We start from the raw sequence: 19,185 nt of genomic DNA, 5'->3' as shown, positions 1-19,185 counted from the left end.
ACCTGTCAATCTTACCCAGATGTATTTGCATAGACTTGTTGATTTTGTGCACAGTACCAGCTGAAATTTGAAACTCTCCAAAAATCATAGAAAGAAAAGAACATTTCTGTCTGAAGTACTTTTATGGCAAGTTTCACAAACCCTTCCAATCGCATTTGTAGTTGAAACACTGGCAGCTGTTTTTTTGTTGTTGTCTTTTCTCTCTCTCTTTCTTCTAGTGACATTGCCAAGCTGTGTTCTAATCTGGTGGGCATTGGGGAAACGAAACAGAAAATAATTGAAGGGCTTCTGGTAAACTTGAATTTCTCTGAGGCAAGGACTTGTGCTGTGAAGCAGTCAGAAATCCAAGAGCTCTCTCCCAGTGCGTGCACTTTGCCATCGAGGGGGCTATGTCATTTCTTTGAAGCAGGCTCTGTTTTGATGGGCAAAACACCAGAGGATGACGTAAACCTCTAAGGATGATTACTTGGGTCCTGTGTCCGCCTTATTCTCAAAAAAATGCCTTGAAAATCTCTAGAGCTGCTGCTCTTTTGTCTGTCAGCAATGAAAACAAGGGGGATGTTACTGGTCACAGAGCAACTAAATCAAAGGACAGGCATTGTGCTAGGGAAAAATTCCCTATGATGTTTTCTTGTCCTCAGTACAATTAGTCCTCTCTTTTTTCTGGGGAGGTCTTCAGATAGAAGTGCCAGCTTGGTGGACACTACGCAAGATCTAGACAACGTAGTGTGCAGTTTGTCTTGGTCCGACACTGTGAGTTCAGGGCACTCCCCAAGGTGTCAGTGGTCCTCAGGGCTGTCATCCACATGGAGCTGGCTGGCCAGGCTTCTGGCTGGGCTTTGTAGCTGCTAACGCACATTCAGGAACGGCAGTGATGCTATATGCTTTCCCCCAGCATCTCAGGCAGCTGGATCCGTGCAGGCACAGAAGCCAGTAAGGGTCCGCAGTAGCCCTCTGCACAAGCCCTGTTGCAGGGGTCTGAGGATTTTGACAGTCACATAATGAAGCTCTTGGTGTTCTTGCCATGTTGATAATGACAAAAAGAAAAAAAAGATAAATTTAAACGTGTCTGAGAATCATCATGTGTCATAAACCTCTAATCTTAATCTCTGTCTTTTCACCCAATAAGTCCTCGATTCTTCATAATACCCTCCTACGCCCGCCCATCATTCCCGTTCCCAGAACAAAACCCCCAAATTCCCAGCAGTCTTGTGGCAAAGCACCAAGGTCAAACTAATAATCTGAGAATTTTTCCACTTTCCCCAAATTATTCACAATGTGACAATTGCCGTATATAACAAAACAAAGTCATACTTGTGCTAAAATGCTTGGGTTATGGTTTATTTATCCTATTTGATGCTGTACACACTCCAAAATTACATTTGCCATGGGAGTATCTGAGCTTCTTGCAGTGATGCATTAAGAAATGTCTCCCTCTTCCAGCAGCAGAAAGTGTGCAGGGGCAGGTAATCTAGAATTAGATGCAAACGCAGACGCAATACAGAAAGTCTCACCGGTGCCAACTGTGGAGAGCGGTAAGCTCAGCTCTTGGAGAGGTCATTTCATTCCCTGCCACTGGTCAAGGCCTGAAAAGTCCCCGCTTTCTGTGCAGACAGTTATCTCTTTCTTGTCAAGGGTCCTGTTAGAGGAGAGGACCTTTGACCACAGATTTCATTCCAGAGCCTAAATGCAAGCTTTTTAGATTCTCCACCCAGGCCAGGAGAACATGGAGATAGTTAACAAGACCATAAACTTGATTCAAATCCTGATGGGAGGCCATTCAAAGGAGTAGAGGACAAATATGACAAATCTGGAATAGCCTCAGCCATTGAGAAAACACAGGACTACTTTCTGCACACGTTGATTCTCTGAAGGCTTTCTACGTATCGCATTGCTGTAGCCTGGCCAGGAAATGGCACAGGCATGAATAATCGGAGCCAGACCACTGAGAAAATATCTTGACAACTCCAGATAGAAGTGGACATTACTCTTGCTAAACCTCTTCAATAACCCTAACTCCAAGAATAAAAAAGAAAGTGAAAAACACGGCACATTACTGAGGATAACTATAAGGAGCATCACATGCCATAGAGAGAAAATCAGAAACGTGAAGGCATAGCACAACTTCCAAGGGACGTAAAATAATAATGAGACATTCTTCTACAAGTATATTGATCCAAACTCTTTTTTTATTTCAGTCTTCACTAAAAGAATCAACTGTGATAAAATGTCGAATGCAGTTAACACTGCTGGCAAAAAACTCATTGGTCAAAAGTCTTTAGTACCCCATTAGTCAGGGTTAAAGCAGAAAAAGGCAGATTGTTACCTGCTATGCAGTTAGATATTGTCAAATGGGTTCCACCTGATTAAATTGATTCCAACAAATTTAGACTCAGTCTCAGTGATCTGAAAACTCCTGATAGATGGAAGAATTTGTAGAGTACCAGAAATGAGCAAATATAATACTTTTTTTTATAAGGAGAAGTCCATCAACCGTAGCCTGTCTTCTTGATTTTTATTTCCAGAAAAATAATAGAAAAAGTTACTATAGCCAGACCATCAGATGACAATCAAACTACTTGGGAGATAACAGCTTCAGAGGAACGTGGCTTTGTCAAACAAACACTAGCTCTGCTAAGCCCAACTTAATTTTCCTCTCTAGCAGGATATGAGTCTTTGTGAGTTGATGTCATGTACCTGGATGCTAGCAAGGCTTTTGACACTGTCTTGTATGACAGTTTCCTAAGGAAATTATAAGAAAGCATGAGCCAGTCAAAACTATTGTAAGGCAGGTGCTCAGCCACTTGGAAAACTCTACTCAGAAAGTAGCTGGAAATAGGTCATTGCCAGACTGGAAAGTTTCTTTGACTGCAGTTCCACAGGGGTCCATCTTGGGTCAACATTTTTATTAAAACCTTGGAAAATGTCAGAAGGGATTTCTCACTTCTTGGAAGAGGCTGGAAACATTTTGGGAGGTTAGATTAGAATTCAAACAATCTTTACATGTTGAAGAAACAGTATTAAAAATAATATTATCAGTAAGGACTAAAGTACTACAGCTAGAAAGACATTCTCAGCTATCAAAATGCAAGTGGGGGGAAGAACGGAATAGGCAATAGTTCTTCCAAAAATGAACTAGAGAATGTGGGGGACCACACATTGAGGGTGAGTCAATTTTATGATACTAATGCAAAAAAAATCCTGTAAATTACAGGGATTTTTAAAAGGGAACATTTTATTTAAGACTCAAAGAAATCCTTCCACTCTGCTCAGCATCTAGAAGGCATCTGCCAAAGAACTGTGTCCATATTGAACAGACATTTAATAAAAGACTTGGACTAACTGAGGAAAGTCAAGAATAACCAGAGGTTTAGACAACATGACTTATAGAGAAAGAATGAAAAAAAAGCAGGGTTGTTTAGTCCAGAGGGGAGATGTGATAATACTTTTCAAATATATAAAATGCAGTTGCAAAGAAAAGAGTAAAAAAGAAAGTTCTTTTTGTCCATTGCAGATAGAACAAGAAAATGTGAGCTGAAATTGCAGTGTGGGATATTTCTTTCAAACATAAAATGAAAATTTTCTAATGGCAAGGGCAGCTGAACGCTGGCACAGATGCTAAAACTACTGTAGACTATTGAGAATAATTTGGGTGTCAGTATCTCCTGGGTCATCACTGGCTTTACCTCTCAGCAAATAGCCTTAATCTATTTATTGCTCTCATTCAGATGAAGTCATCTTGGTTGCATTAGCCAAGCAGTAGGACCGTACAGCAAGAAGGTTGATCAGAACTATCTGCCAAGAGTGCACGTCATCAGACAGGCAGGAAGATATTGAATAGTAGAGGAGAGAGAATTGATCCTTGAGGGACTTCATAAATGCAAGGTCCAACAGTAGAAACATAGTTTTCTACCTCTAGTAGTCACTGGCATCCCCCCAAGAGGGACCTGGCCATTTAGTACATTACCCTGGCCCCCTGTTAACACTCGCGAGTGAAATAGGAGTATCTTCAGGTCAAGAGTGTAAAATGTTGAAGAAAGATCCAGGAGGATGAAAATGGATGGCTGTTTTCTATCTATTGACAAGGAGAGATCGTCCATCAAGGCCACTAAAGTAGCTTCAGTTCAGTGTCCTGGCCTCAATCCAAATTGCGCCATCTCTCATGCTAATTAATATCCCTGCTACATATAAATATAGAGGCTGTATTTCATGTTCCTGTCAGATACTGGCCTGAGCAAAAGGACATCTATTCTGATCTACAGTATGCCTACAGTCAATATATACTTTATACTTCTTTCTCCCCATTGGATGGCTAATTTTTTATACAGCAGATGTGCTAACACAGCTTAATTCAGAAGCAACATTTCTCACAGTTCTAGAATGAAATTGAAATACCTGTTGGAAATAAAGACGAATAAAATTATCCAATAAGTGAATGCCAAGGCTGAAATCTTGTAAGCACTCTTAGGTAATTCCTTAAAAAAAGAGAGATCCATTATGCCTTAACCTGCACTTTGTCACCAGTGTTGTTCCACTGTCAAGGTAAAGAACTAAGGAATGTCCGCAGACTTGTTATGACATTAATCATACTAACAAGGCATGTGAACAACAACCACAATTAAACTGTAGCAATCAAAGACATAGGAAGCATTTACATTTTGGAAGACCATAAAGTGGTATGTTTTACTTAGAAATCACAAAGGTTGTGTCAATCTATAAGACAGGAACTATATACACATCCTTCCTAAAAAGTAGCCCTATCTCAGGCAGAATTTGTCTGCATCTCCAAAGAAGAGTCAGAGAGTTCACAAGATACTAAAAACTTGACCCTGGTACACAGTGGTATACCCTCTCCAGACTCTAATGAAGTATACACAGTCCAAACGTATCTCCTAGCATCCACTTCTCATATGGCTACCAGAAAAATGCCCACCAAATAGCCAAGCTAAATAATTTTTAGACTGCTGGTACAGAACTACAATGCCCCCCAAACTGCTATTTCACCACTGGGAATACTGATGGGCTGACATGAATCACTGATTGTAAACACGTCTGCACTGAAGAAATAGGCTTTTTCCCCCAAAGGGTTCTGTATTTCTACATGAGAAGTCTGAATCGTAAAGTCAAGATTCCTATCCTAATCTGAGGTTGCTTAGGAGCTCCAGAGAGCTCAGGTTTGTACTTAGGGCAAATCAGAAAATTATACTATGCCACCCCACCTAGACCCTGATGACAACCAAATGCTCCCAGACTTCTAAAGTATTCAGCCCTTGGCTCTAACATAAGAACATTTAGAATATAAACCTTCAGTGACTCTACACTGCAAAATCATTGTCAAAATACTGGACCTTTAGCTTCCAGTCTTAAAGGTGATCCCCAAGTATGACTGAAAAGTGCTTCGCATATTCTACTCTGCAACATGGTTTCCAGGGATAACACTATGAGAACCAACTTGTTCATGTACTGCTTTGGGCAACAAGTGAGATCCTTACAAACAGGGCATGAGGAATGAATCATGTGCATATGCCTACACTTTTAGGCATGCATCTGTGCAAGCCACTGTTGAAACAGGAAGATTCATTAACTTTGCTACCAGCGTTTGTCTGATCTGGGAAGATGCTACCTGTTGCTCCAGGATTTGGCAAATTCAGGAGCCAGGTGTGTTACAAGTTCATCTGCAGTGGGCTTCTGTCACCAAAGCTTTGTTCTTTTCTTCACTATTCTAAATAATTTTGAATGCACAGAGCAGTTACTAGCAATATTCCAAAGACGATAATATCTTCCTTGGCTTTCCAATGCTTAAAAAGCATACAATGCTGTAGATACTGATGTGGTGATTACAGCTGCCTTTGAGCTGCAGGTCAGACGGACCTGCTCAGCAGAGTCACTGCTCTTTGGTTCCTCAGCTCCAAGGACACTACTAACAGTCTTTCTTCTCTGGGGTTAAGCTGGCCTACTGCCACTGTAAACACAAAATCTCACTTACATGGTTGAAAGATTAAATATCTGATTAAAATTTCTGGCCGCTAATTTGTTGAACTTGGCCATAGGGGTAAACTTGAACTACATGATATTCAATTCTACATGCTCAGGAGTAGGGGGAGAAGAGGAGAAGGGGGATGTCATATTTCACGAAACAGCAAGGAAGTCACATTTCAGCTGAAAATCAACATGGAGGATACAATTCAGCCGTGTCCAAAACAAGAGGCAAACTGAGTTCGGGCAGGTTGTCCTCCTTGCGGCAGCCTCTGCAGGAGTGGGACTCCATGCAACCAAACCAGGGTGTGAAGTCACTGCAGCCACCTAACGCACCCTTTTGAGATGCAGCGCCTGCTTCCAGCAACATGGCTGTAAAGCCTTGCCAGAGGCAGAGTTTAGGGACAGTCCGCAGCTGAGGATGAATTCAGCAGGGGATGTCGGTGGGTTGAATCAGAAACTTTTCAGACTCCATGAATAACTTAAACTACCACCTGAGCCCTGGTTCATTACACTTAGGAAAGCTCACAGGGGTTTCTGGGGGCAGACATATCAGTCTCCCTACCCCATTTCTCCAGGATTTGTCCTTAGTAAAGAGACCTGGGCAGCCCATTCCCTTAGGCAGAGTCCTTGAAGGGGCTGGGGTGTGCTCAGCTGGCATCGCATGCTCAGAAACTTCAGACAAGTTCTACAGGTTATAATAAAATGCAAAGGATGGGTTTGGTTTTTTACATTACAGGGTCCAGGTGACTCTGAACAATTTTTTTTTCAGAGACAGCAAGCAGCTCCTTCCTAACTGCAAATCTGCCCCTTGCCAAATTTCATAATTTGCTTGCTGCAAGCTATGTTAAAGCTCTGCAAAAGAAAAATGATTGGAATTTTTTTATAATGGGAAATGTTAGGCAACTTTAATATAGGAACTTTTGGTGCTCCTATATTAACTTTTTATTGTTGTGGCTTAATTTGACATGATGGTTTCAGCCTTGAGCCTCATACTATTTCCTTGGAGCTGTTCTTATAGGACAGGAGCCTCAAGCAAGCATAGTTCCCCACAGATGTTATAATTCACATAGTAAGTATCAGAAAAAAAATCACAATCTACTTATAGCAAGGACTGCAAGGCCCCCATCACTTCTGCAGCCAAAATTCACTGAAGTGGATGTGTTTAGAAAACTACAGATTATATAAAAGCCATGATTTTGTCCTGACAGTCCTGCTCTGTTTTACCCACACACCTGTGAAGACCTAGGAGGGTATATTACCCCCCCAAGCATGACTTTTCAGCATTATTTTTAGCATATTTTCAACAGTTATGTTCTTTTCAGACTCCTTTTTTCACTGCAGCCTTTGTAGAGACTTAATGCTGCGACAATTACTCATACCAAGCACATTGCCTCTATCTTTTTCTGTGGAGCCATGATAGAGCTATGTTTTCCCCAAACGTGTGCAAAACCCCGGCATGTGTTTTATCTCTTCAAATTCAGTACAGTGAGGATAGATCCTGAACAATCTTAACTCAGGCTGGGTGATGACCAATTTGTCTTAATTGGTCAGTGAAAGCTCATGGCATTGCTTCTGTTCCCAGCATCAGGTTTCATTCAACAAAGTAAATGAGACACATCCATGTACTTAAAGTTAGTAAGTATGTTTTTGAATTGGGGTCTGGTTGTTCTTCAGAGCAAATATTGACATTTCTCCCCAAATTGGCTTTCCATAGCACATTTGTGCCAATAAATGTCACTGCTGAAATGGGAAACAAATACACAAAGGTGCAAATACAGCCAAAGCAAATTAATTCAAGCAGATACCCCTGGGCAACGTTTTGCTCTGCCACCAAATGACTGCAGGCAGTGACTGGGAGGGAGCCTGCTGTGCAAGTTAAATGGCAAGAAAATTTCCAAGAGCTGAGGAGCCAGGAGCCCTGGGGAGCCCTTCACAGCCACTCCACCACTGGCAAGACGTGAGACTTGGCCTCTCATGTGTTCAAGCACTCAGAAGAACTCAAGTAAAAGGGAGGCTATGGGGGGGACATCTGCAGAGGCAACCAGCATGCCCTTGACGTTTGCCACCCACAGTTAAATCTCTCCTACAAATGGGAGCGTCTTGCTTATGGGTGCACAGTAGGTAGAGGCCACATAGACATCCTTGTTTATGTAGCTGGGCCACTGACAGAAAACCAGGGGCAAATCCCAACAGACAAGTAGGGGGGCTGAGCTTCTACTGCTGCTGTTGCATAAAATTGATTAACAAAGTATGGCCCATGAACCCCTTGTAGCCTGTAAATGCTTTTGCAGTGGTAATGCAACAGGTAGTTTCCATTGTGGACATCCTACTAAACTAAAAGGCACAGTTTTGCTATGGAGGCCTCAGCTGAGCATCCTACTGCTTAGGTGAATATTCCTCAGCAAATCTTGGAGGCTCCCATTCAGAAAAGGCTTTTTTTTTTTTTTTCATTGGCCCACATTCTTTCATAATAGTGTCATGTTCTGTTATATTTATCCCAGCAGTTGCCGTACTCCAGCATGGCTGGACAAGCCTGGTCTTCTTTCTGTACCAGAGATGAAAAAGACGTCGGACTTTGCTGCTCGGAGCTCTCTGCACAGGGAGGGGGAAACCTGCAGTGCAGAGGGAAAGCAGAGAAGCAGACTCAGCACCACACTTCTGAGCAAAATATGCAACTTGATAGCCTGAAAATGTCATTGGCTGGAAGGCAGCCGTTTACCTTTAAGAGTATTTAAAGTATGTTAACTACAGACCAAAAGAATACATTGTAAACACAACATAATAACTCTCTAATAGAGGAGAGAGGTTTTATATTTACCTACCAGAGACATTTGATTATCAAGCAAAATTGCCTTGTGAAAAGAAAAGCACTCCATCACCTCGCAGCCTCGAGTGCCAGCATACCACATATAACTTTAATGTGGTCGGTATCTGTTTAGAGGTCACTTAAAAGGTAACTATTTCAAAAAATGCATTCATATAAACATAAGTTTTAATGCCTTTTGCGTGAAATGCAGAAGTCGAGTCTTGAATGCCTGTGCTCGTGAAAGATCATGTAGTATTTTAAGCAAGATTAAAGGGGTTAATCCTGGTCAAATTCCACTTTGAATACTTACACTCTGCCTACTTTAATTCTCCTGAAATTTCAACTGTACGCTGTGTTCTCCTTGGCTTTTGCCCTAACGTGTCAGTGTTACCTAGATATGAATGCATTTCAGTAGCACGTTCAGTTGCGAGGCTCTCCACCCCAGCCCTCTCCACACCACGCGGCTCTGCACTGCTCCTTTTCCCTCTTCTGACACAATTACTGGGTCCTTGTGGACCATTTCATGGGGACCTGTGAAAACTCCCTGAACAAAATGGGCTTAGCCAGGCCTGATGCGGACCAAGGGAGGACATTTTGCCTTTATTTTGTTTATCGTTAAGATACTCGGGAAAGAAATGTGCTATTTAAGTAGGAAGGACCATTGCTATTAATATCAACAAGTAATAGTTATACGTAATGCCTTCCTTTTCACTTAACATTTTTGGTGATAAACGGATTCTAATTAAAAATATAAACAGGTCTTTCACTTTTTGTTGTATACTTATCTTCCACATGTGCTTGTAATAATCTGCCTTCTTGCCAACACCATCTTGTAAATGAGATCCATATCTCAAGGGTTTATCCTGGTTAAATAAACTGAATTCAATAAAACCCATCTTCAGATATTCCACATGTGAGAGTTATTACTACACTAACATGCTACTGTTGCTTCTGTTACCTAGTGTTACAGATGCATTAACTTCTCCCCTTTGCTTGAGTTATGCTCCACTGTATATCTAAGATAAGAAAATGGAGTGCCTGGAGTCTGTTCAGTGTTATCGTATAACAAACAGTGACTTTTTTATTGAAGGAGCTCCACGAGCGATGCACGTTTTATTGAAACTAATTCAGAGGGAAAAAAAAAATATTTAAAGATAAATGTTGAACTAAACCCAAAGTAAGTCATGATGTTATTTGCCCCCTTTCTCTTCCCTTCCCTCCTCTTTGCCCCCAGCTGGTAAGCCTTGTGATAGTGTCGCACAGGGCTGCACAACATTTCTTTGCAGTCAGAGCTCAAAGGTTACAGTGGAGTCTTATAGCTGCACCCAGTAAAGCTGGCATCAGGGTCTCCTGCCCCCTGAAATTCATTCATTTATCGGCCTCCTTGCTTTGAGCACCTCTGCTGTGCCTGCAAGCTGGATTGTGCTGAGCACAAACCTCAGAGCAAAACAAACAATTGTATTTGAGCTCCACGGGGTTTCTTTGGGTTTTTTTCTGGATGACTTCTTCTAGCAGTCTAGCTTGAACTTTCTGCCTTGTTACTGAAAAACGATCTGATTCTCTGTGAGATGCTGAGTCTTCGGTGTGTTTTCCTGACAGGATTTCTTTCTCAAAAGCACCACCAGGCCATCCACTTATCTAAGCAAAGCTAGATATCCATTAAAAAGTCACTGCATTTCCTCCAGAATCCTTCAGTTGTTGTTTGGAAGACTGCAGTGGACATCTGGGTCTTCTTCCAAAATTAGGGTACAGACCCCTCTTAGAGCGGGATGCCAGAAGAAGAGCACAAGGAAAAGATCAGTTACAACCACTCTCCCTGGGTTCCTATGGCCTGGCCAAGCCTCCCTTCATCTCCATTTCTCTTTTTTTTTTGAGTCTCTTTTTCCTGTTGCCTTCCCAACAAGGAATCTGCTGCTTTGCATCACAACCATCAGATGGAAATCTTCAGTTCAGTTTGCAGGGACACGGACAGACTAAAGGCCCGACCCTGAGATACACAGTTGTTTTGATTGGCAGCGAGAGCTTGACGTCCAGAATGACTCCAAATGATGAATTAGAAATACAGAACCAAGGCTCTCTTGAGATGTCCACAAGGCAACTCTTGGCCCGTCAAAAAAATAATTAGAACGGCATTGCAAATAGCAAGGCTTCTTTTGCAACATTTATAGCAAGTGGAGGCCTCTCAGGGAAGATTTCCAGGAGCAGAGCCAAATTCAGAAATAAAAGCCAACGAAAGGAAGATTTACACTTCCCTGTAGAAGATAGCCAATAAGATTTCAAGGTGGATTTTGAGACTTTGGCTGCTGAACTACATTTCTCAGATTTTTCTCTTTGATTTTAATGAGGTGAACTAATGCTTTTGTTTACTTAAATGAATAATAATAATAACAGACACAAATACCAAAGAAGCATATTTTCTGAGCATCAAGGCCTGATTTCAGGGTTTCATCTCCAACTACCCTCTCCTATTGGTTTTTATTTGCAAAAGCACATCCTGGTGATGGGGTCAGGGACACTCTGTGCTAGGCACTGTTTAAACTGCATAGCATGAAGTCTTTGCCCCAGAGAGTTCGCAATGTCTGGCTTGGGTAGGGGAATAAAAATGAAAAAATCAAAAAGAAAGGAGAGAAACTAGAACTATCGCAACATTAAAGTCCAGTGTGCTGGTATAAATCATACCTGAGACCCAGATGGGCAATTGTGTAGAAATACAACTACTGCCACGCTCTCCTGCTTTAGTTCCCTTAGAGGGTTTTTCTTCCCATGAGCTACTTCTTGCCTTTTTCTCCAGGACTACTATCTCCTCTTTGTCCTTTCTGCACCCTCAACCACCTTTTCTTTGCTTGTTGGCTTGGGGTGCCCCAACTACTCCTTATTTCATTCACTGGTCACATGAGGAAGTGGAGGACTCAAGGAATGAGTGAATAAGTCTGTTAATCAGGCAATCACCTTTTTTTCCTCATAGGATTCATCCTTATCTTTAAGTAAATACTAAATCCGCTGTCAGGAAAAAAAGGTTTCACACATCTGAAATTAAAAAAAAAAGACATGGCAATGTCTTTGTGCTTGAGACTTTATCTATTAAACATGAAATTACCTCAGGCCTCTGGTTTTTGCATTTGTAACCCTGGTAAATAAATATGAAATCATCAGAAAATGTTAACTAGCGGTTGTGTAAACAGCAAAGGCCTCCTACACATAGGCCATAATATGTTTCTGGAAAAGGTTCAGTACGCGCTTTGTGAGTGATACTGCTTTGAAGCATTGTATCAGGCCATATCTTTCTGGCAAAGCTTAGAAGTTTTTAAGTGGAAATCTCACACTGGAAATTTTCATCCAGGCTCAACAGCCTGTTGTTAGAGGAGGAGCTGAGACCTGGGGGGCATCCCCATACCATGCCACTGCTATCCTCTGAGATGCTACACTGGGTTTCAGGGTAACAGGGTTTCAGACCAATGACTAGGGCTAAGAAACAAAATGATCTGAAGACAGTGTACTAAAACCACTGTCTTTTGTTTGAAGGTAGTACTTGCTAGCTTGGTTGGATGCTAGGTCTCAAGCTGGGAGGGGCAATGATCAGTCTGTTCCTGTTCCCCCTTGCCCTGTCACACAGGACTGCGTAGACTCTGGCTCCAGCCCTCCCTTAGTGGTTTCCTTTCCAAGCTGAAAAGCCTTCCCCACATGCTCACTGCGTATGTGGAAGCCTCTTCCACCCCTTTAGTCACCTTCGCTGTCCTTCTTAGGACCTGTTCCTCTTCTACTACAGAGATGGAGGGAGGATGCAGACCTGCACGCTGCTCCAGGTGCAAGGAAACCATGGGTCTATATGGTGGTGGCACCATGAGAGTCACTGTTTTGTTCTGTATTTTTTTCTTAATACTCCCTAACACCTGATTTGCTTTTTTGATTGCTACTGAGCACAGGACTGACTTTTTCATGCAACAATTATAGCCCCAAAATCTTGTTCACAAGTGATAGCAACCTGGTCCTTAGCATTTTACATTTAATTTCCAGAAAATTTTCTTCCATGTGCATCACCTTATGTTTATTTACATGGAATTTCATCTGCCATTTTCCCGTCTGGACACTCAGTCTTGCAAAACCCTCTGCAATTGTTCACAGTCAGCTATCATCTCACTATCCTGAATAATCTAATAACATCCTCAATGTCATCTCACTATTAAGCCCCTTTCCAGATCCCACATAAATATTTTGATCAAGGGTTTTAGCACAGACCTTCTGGAACTCCACTGATGACAATCCACCATGAAAATAGACCTTTTTTCCTACCCTCTGCTTCCCATCTTCTAAGCAATTATTTATGCATACAAAGACCTTCTATCCCATGTTTTTTCAGTTTCTCTAAGAGAGGCTTTTGTGGTCTGGCAGAAGACTTTTAAGAATTCAGTAGACTGAATAAATGGAATAACCCTACGTATTGGCTGACTCCTTCAGAGAAATAGGATTTAATAAAAAAGATTTTAATAGAATTTTAATGCTAGACCTCCCTTTACAAAAATCATGTTGACTTTTCCACAGTACAGCATATTCATCCATGTTTATTAATTATGTTCCTCATTATTGTTTCTACTGCTTTGCCCAAGTGTAGACATCAGGATCACTGGCCTGTAGTTCCCCTGAAATTCCCCTGAACAATGGTCTTTTTTGATTAACACAATAAAAAATTGATGTTAGTTTGCCAAACACCACTCTTCAATTACAGCACTAGTTTTAAGTGTGAGTTTAAACATCACAGTTCAGTTATTTCATCCTTGGATTCCTCTACAGCCATTGGGTAAATACCATCTGGTACTGATGACTTGGCATTGTTCATTGTGCATATGGAGCCCATAACCTCTTCCACCGGCACTTCACTTAGAGACAGGTCCTCTGATGAATCCCTCATAAATTAAGATCCCTTTGTGGGAACCTCCCCAGACTTTTCCACACCTTCTTTTTCAGATGAAGTCTTGCATTCCTGATCTTAAACAATAATATATTACACTTATGCAACACTTCTAGCAACAAAGGGTCCTAAATTTTGTTTAAAAATTTGCACAACAATAAATTCCACTGTGAATGAAAAGCAAGAAGGTATGTGAAAATAATTTCCAAAGTCATCTACCTACCAAAAGAGCTGCTACTACAGTGAATCTAGATAGGAAAAAATTTTGGTATGTATAGTGATTTTACCTTGTATATATGTCACGGACCAAATACTGTCTGTACTGTGTGCAGACTGTGGGATCAGTCAGCCTAGTACATGAGATTTTCAAAGCTGACAAAATCATCATGATTTAAAGGCTAGTTTAAGTTTTACTTACATACTTCTATTTGCTCAAGTTACACCCCTCCATGGATCAGGACTGTGACAACAACTAAGCTGATACTGTTCCATTAAAATGTCAAGAAAACCCCTCCCTCAAAGGAAAAAAAAAAAGGAAAAAAGAAGAGGTTGTCAGCTTTCCCAAATAAGCGTAGAAATGACCTGGTTTGGAACACTAAGGAAGGCAGTAAGTGTCAGACAGCTCCTGGTCACTTATGCAGAAGTTTCTGAATTGCTCATGATAAGACAGCATGCAAAGAGCGTGAATCATGAAAAAGATCTAACACAGTTTCTAAGAACAAAGCTCTTGAAATGTATTTCATTGTCAAAACACAGGAAATCACAGAAAACAACAAGATGGCTGCTAAGGAAGCAACAAATTTCTACCAAAATGCTACCCATGCTCACTTAAGGAAGTGAATTGATTGTGAACAGTTTATTTTTTTGAGGAGTATTTTGTACTGAGAGATTCATGAGTATTTGTGTGCGTACTGTAAGACTTGTGCACAAAGAAATGGTGAAAAGTAGATGATGTGATTTCCCAAGATTTACTTAGAGCTAAAATCATATATCTTGGTAGGACAAAAGCTTCTGTGTGTTGCCAACACCAAATGCTGCCAATCGTATCGCTTTTTTCAAATAATATAAAAATTAAAGCTTTGATTAAAAAAACAGATTTTACTTTGTGGCCAATGACTCCTCTGCCATTGTAATATCAAAATGTTTCAAATAGCTGTTGCTCACTAAACAGATGAGAGGGAAATAATCTGTCGTCTGCTGGACTGCTTTAAATGAGGCACTAAGATTGCATTAAAATATTCCATACAAGCAAAAAACGTGCTATAATCGCACAGATCCTTGGCTCCGTATCCCTGTTTGCACTGATAATACTGACGATAACTCTGTGAGATACTTCTCTGACGATAAAGTAACAAAAAATGAAAATGATTATTGACTTCCAGAGAACTGGTGAGCTTATATACTGCATAATGCAGTAATGTATCATTCAGATAAAGTTAGCATTTGGTCTGGAAAATTGTGAAACACAATATTTCAATACTTTTCCTCTCCTGCCAAGGGATCTTCAGAATCACAGAATACAGTTTATTTCGAACATATGGAACAGATGAGGAATGTCCTCCCAGAGATAACCATCTCTATAACCTGCAGTTGAAAGGATCTTCAGACCTTTTCCAGCTATTAGACATTACTTTTGTATATTAGGTGAGCATTTCCCACTTGCACTTTTTTATGTTTGGAGGAATGGAGAGAAGTTTAAGTGACTGAATACTTCTTCCACGTCTCCTGCAAAACAGGCTTAATGTTTTTATGACAGGCTTAAAACTGGAACAATCTGATTTTGGATGTGCTAAAGTTTATGGCATAAAACTAAAGGGTAAGTTACAACAATCGATGGCAAATTACTTGTTCATAAATATAACTCTTATCTGGTATCATAGCAAAGGAGAAAAACTGGAAAAAAATTTCATTCATGGTAGTGCTTCAGCTCTAAAATTCCTGACTTCTTTTCACTCCACCTTCATGAAATTGCTCTATCTTGATTTAGACTTGATTCTTTGAAAACAGTGCTGATTTTTCAGGAAACTGCAGGCATTGCTAAAGGGGTAACACTTGACAAGAGGCTGGGTACAGATTATTTTTATGAGAAATACTTTGTATTGAGAAATTCATGAGTATGTGTGTACATACTCTAAGAGTTGTGCATAAAGAAATGGTGCAATGTTCTATTTTCACTTACCACTTCTCTCAGTTTCTTAAAACTTGCACAACTTATTATGCCCATGCCCACCTCAAATTCAGCAGTGGCAAGAAATATTTTTCTCTGTTAACGGACTAGGAGAGACTGCAGAAGCCTGTTGAATGTATGCTTTCAGCCTGAACTTAAGGTTAAAACTAATTACAGTTGTATACATAAAGAATTTTTTAAATTGATTTAGTTTTTAACTAATAACTAAGCTATATCAAAATGTTTAAAAATAGGTAACAGCATTTTAAATAACATATTGCAGCTTTATGATAATCACGTTGAATCATTGGTGTGGTGAACTACACTGGTGCTATTTGTCTCAGCTACAAATATGGGCAGAACTACCTGGAGTTCCGTGGGGATTGAGAAAACCAACCTGCAAAGGCTAATAAAGGCAGATTTTCCACCTGGAGGTCAATGACACTGGAATCCGACTGCTACCAGTACCCAAATGAGGTGTCATAAAACTTGGCTGGCGGCATTTGTGTGACCTGGCGCCAGAAATATACCTGGCACCAAGGTGCTCTGCAAAGTCTCCCCAGGGGCTGTGCCCAAGCAGCACAACAGTACTGATGTCTTTCCAGTGAAACATCCTGGTTAGACAGAGCAAGTATGAGGAGCAGAGCATACGGCCACAAAGCACCCCGTGAAGCTAAGCGAGCTATGCCTCTATGTGCTCCACCGTGCCTGGTCAGAGTGTCTGTAAGATCCAGTCCTTGGCAGTGCATTGCCCCATGCCATGGTATTTCAGTTTCTTTTTGTTCACAAAGAGCCACAGACCCCTACAGTGCTGTATAAATAATATGCATTTTAACTTGCCAAGGACAAATCAAGTGTTTTAATTTCGCACTCTAACTTAAGATAAGAAAATAAACATGAGCTGCTGGGGAGTTCAGTAAACTTGCTTGTGAACTGGAGGAGTGGAGGAGGGGCAACAGCACGTGAAAAACTTCCATTCAGTGGCAATTGCATAGAAAAGCAAATAAAAAGTTACACTGCATATGAAAAAGTCTAGGAAACAACACTGATAATATCCAGGTATGGCTGTACAAACCAGGAATACATCCTGACATACAAAATTGTATTTTCTATTCCTAATCCAAAAAGCTTACAGACTCCAACTATCAAAATACAATAATACTGATTCAAACAAAAGAAGAAAACTTCCCTGCCTTTCACTCCATCTTCAGGTTCCCCTAGTAGTTGTTTATATTAAGCCTGGTGCCGAGGAGAATCTGGTTGACGACGCTGTGGCAGTGGTAGGTTTTTAGGAGGAACTGCAGATTTATATGCTCTGACAGGGACTGTGATGCAAGAGCTCTGGCCAGGTCGCAACATATTAGAAAGACATTTATTGCATTGGCAACATTTTCTCTCTTTTTTTGGCAATTCATGAGCACTTCAGAACTCTTCAAGAGAAAAAACTTTTTCTTTTCAATCTCGATTCTTCTCAATATTTCAAGGACACAGGGAGTCATCTGGGGAGCTTTTCAACAACCATACCTTTAACACCCACTTCTCTGACCCATAGGGCCACTGACTGCATCTCCAACAAGTAAGCAAGACAGATCTGAGGAAGCAGGATACTTAGAATCACGGAATCACAAAATGGTTTGGGTTGGGAGGGACCTTCAGAGATCATCTAGTCCAACCCCTCTGCCATGGGCAGGGACGTCTTTCACTAGATCAGGTTGCTCAAAGCCCCATCCGGCCTGACTTTGAACACATCCAATGATGGGGCATCCACAACTTCTCTGGGCAACCTCTTCCACTGTCTCACCACCCTCATTGTAAAAAATTTCTTCCTTGTATCCAATCTAAACCTACTGTCTTTCAGTTTAAAACTGTTGCCCAATGTCCTGTCACTACAGGCCCTGGTAAAAAGTGTTTTTCTATCTTTCTTATAAGCCCCCTTTAAGTATTGAAAGGTCTCCCTGGAGCTTTCTCTTCTCCAGGCTGGACAACCCCAACTCTCTCAGCTTTTCCTCATAGGAGGGGTGTTCCAGCTCTCCGATCATTTTTGTGGCCCTCCTCTGGACCTGCTCCAACAGGTCCGTGTCTTTCTTGTACTGTGGACACTAGAGCTGGACGCAGTACTCCAGGTGGGGTCTCAAGAGAGCGGAGTAGAGGGGCAGAATCACCTCCCTTGACCTGCTGGCCACACTGCTTTTGATGCAGCCCAGGATATGGTCAGCTTTCTGGGCTGCAAGCACACATTGCTGGCTCATGTCCAGTTCTTCATGCGCCAGTATTCCCAAGTCCTTCTCTGCAGGGCTGCTCTTAAATCCATTTTTTAATCAATCAATCAATCAATCTTTTAATCGATGAATACTTGCTGCTACCTAAATCTGTGTTTCTCAAAACTAAATTCTTGTGTGAGATAATCAGCTGTGGCACCATTGCTAGCGTGTCATTCCAGTTTCGCTCAACTAATAATCTCAAGTCAAAGCAAAGATGCATCCCTCATTTTTCATTCATACAGATCAGAAGTAACTCCATGTAATTCAGTGGACCCTGGGGACCAGGACGTCAGTGGAGCAGGAGGATCAGCCCCATTGACTTCCATCGTGTCATTTCTGAGGTACGTTGCTGGGCTCTCAGAGGTAGACCTGATGTCCTGACATCTAGTACAGATAACATTTAATTGAACAACAAGCCTGTTTCACTGTGAGCCGGCCAAAAATGATGGATGGTTTGGACTGGATCACTTCAGGACTGTTGTGCTCATCAAACTGAGCAGGCAAGCAGAGCCTCCATTTTCTTACGCATTTCAGGAACATGATGGCATGATAAAAGACTCAGACTTCCAGAAGCGATGGCAGGAAATGATGATCTGTTAACTAATAAATTCTGGGGGCAGTTAAAAGCGTGAGGATGTAAATTCCTCTGGAAGTGCCTTTTCATGACACTGCAGTATCATCTGATCCTGTCTGTGGGTCTCTGCAGTAGGAGTGCTGCTCAGGAAGCAGGAACAATCGTTAAAAGCATCTTCTGAACATTCCTGTTGTATAGGGTCCAGAAGAAAACCGGGGCATGAACTTTTAGGCTTTGTTTTCTTGGAGTAACCATTCTGAGAAAAGCAACAGTTTTATTCATTGGGACTGTATTTGATCGTATTATTGTGTCAAGTTTCATTAGCTCTGATTCCAGGGGATGATGCATAACACAGTAAATTTTTACAACTGGAGCAGATTGGCTTGCAATTTGGGAAACAGATGCTCTAAAATATTTTCTCTAACCACACAGAAAAGGGCAAAAGTGGAAAGGAGTTCATCGCCTGTCTTGCTTTTCAGATTCTCTATGTAT

Source organism: Gymnogyps californianus, chromosome 2, assembly GCF_018139145.2.
Source record: "Gymnogyps californianus isolate 813 chromosome 2, ASM1813914v2, whole genome shotgun sequence".
Taxonomy (NCBI): domain Eukaryota; kingdom Metazoa; phylum Chordata; class Aves; order Accipitriformes; family Cathartidae; genus Gymnogyps; species Gymnogyps californianus.
Note: the sequence above shows the minus strand (reverse complement) of the source record.